Source organism: Octopus bimaculoides, chromosome 20 (assembly GCF_001194135.2).
Source record: "Octopus bimaculoides isolate UCB-OBI-ISO-001 chromosome 20, ASM119413v2, whole genome shotgun sequence".
Lineage (NCBI taxonomy): Eukaryota > Metazoa > Mollusca > Cephalopoda > Octopoda > Octopodidae > Octopus > Octopus bimaculoides.
The window spans coordinates 2,243,355-2,245,268 of record NC_069000.1 but is presented as its reverse complement, the minus strand read 5'-3'; positions in this window follow the sequence as shown (position 1 = coordinate 2,245,268).

The following is a 1,914-nucleotide window of genomic DNA, read 5'->3' as shown; positions in this document are numbered from 1 at the left end:
TTTTTTTTTTTTTTTTTTTTTTTTTTTTGTAATGTGTGCATCTCATACGAAACCGAAATAAAATTTGATGCGTAGTAAATTATTCTGCATATTAAACCGACTTCTTTGGTTGAAATATCCAAGCCATACACAATGTTGCCTCTAGAAGGAGGTACGAACCAGAAAATCGACAAAATAATTATCTCAGTTCATAATCAGTAATGTTTATGCAGAGATAAATATTCCTATCAGTTGTTTCAGTTAAGTGCGTTATGAAAACTACTTCAAGAAAATGAAAACTGATATAATGCAATATGTTGCAAACCATTTACATTTCAATAGCTTGACAATCATGGCAATGTTTTATGCATGTATTTCTACTCAGAGTACATCTAATGGTATAATTCAATAGATTCCCCAAATTTCAATTTACAGATATATTAGTTTTAGTAATTAAAACTTATATCAAAATCATATTTATGGTTTCTGAATAGTAAATTTTGTATTTATTTTCTCAATGCATCGCAATATTCGCTTTTAGCTTTCCCATTAGCGATTTAAACATGATTTTTTTTTTTACAAATATAATTCCAATTCAGTTATATAAATTTAATTCACATAATTATTTATATATTCATTTATTTTTCAGTTTGATAACAACATGTTTATCACAAGCATCGGTCGATCGATCATTGTGTTTGATTAAAATGTGTGAAAACTGAAGCGGAAGTTTCGACATTCCTCTTAAATATATTTTTGAATCAATACATATTACACTGTCACCTTCAAACAGATAATCTTTACTAAAATATTCTCATGGTAACATCGAAGATCTACATGGAAAAATAAACATAGTGTCATCTCACGGTTTATGTTTTGTTACATTAAGTTATAATATACATGCATACCTGAAGGTAATGCTTCAAATATGACTTCAAATACTTTAAGGATTTTAGCTCTTCTAACATTAGATAGAATCCGGTTTTGAGTAGCCGATAGTTATAGATAAAAGAATTTAGAACTTGGGAGTGATAGATATTATATATATATATATATAGCGGAAGTAGTAAATAAAACGTTAAACTCAGATAGGGAAAAGGGAATTTATAGGTATAAAAATTTGCAAGAGCGTATGCTTTTGTTCCGTTTCATCACATTAACAAACTATAAATGAAACAGTAAAGAAATAGTTTTATAATATCCCCACTTTGAAATATTCATCGATTTTCAAGTTTTTAATTTTTCAACTGCAGTTTATATATGCACTAGCTTAAAACCTGCACCCTGTGCGGAATTACTCCTTTAATCTTTTACAGTCATTTGACTGTAGGCATGCTGGAGCACCGCCTTATATTTATACATATTCTCTTTATATGCTATTAAAGTGATAGCGTTGGTACAATGCTAGAACATACCGTCTACAAAGAATGTGGGTTCGAATTTTGCTATCGAAAAGAGTTTTCCAACCCAAAATTTATCTATTATTATTGGTGACTCTCCGGTCAAGATGTTGCCGAGGTTTACTTTGCTGTTGATCCTTCGAGGTCGATAAAATAAATGTCAGTCGAACAACGGTATATATATATATATATAGACCAAAGGTAAGCAGAGTTAGCGGTTGTAGTAATCGACGAAGGGATAATAATATCGGTATCAATTAAGTGTGCTATCCCTGGGAGTGGGTATCCAGACACGCTATGCTCATAGGGTACATATAACAACGGAATAAATAGAAAGATGACATGACGAATATTATTTTCGGCGTGTCTTTCGTAAGCACTGACCAACACTGGAAGCGGAAACGGCGGTAAGAAATGTTATGTCATGTTTTGTATTAAATAATAATCAATCGAAGTGGTTCAATTTGTTTGTTTGTTGATCAAAAGTTTTCTACATTTTCTTATTATTTATATATATATATATATATATATATAT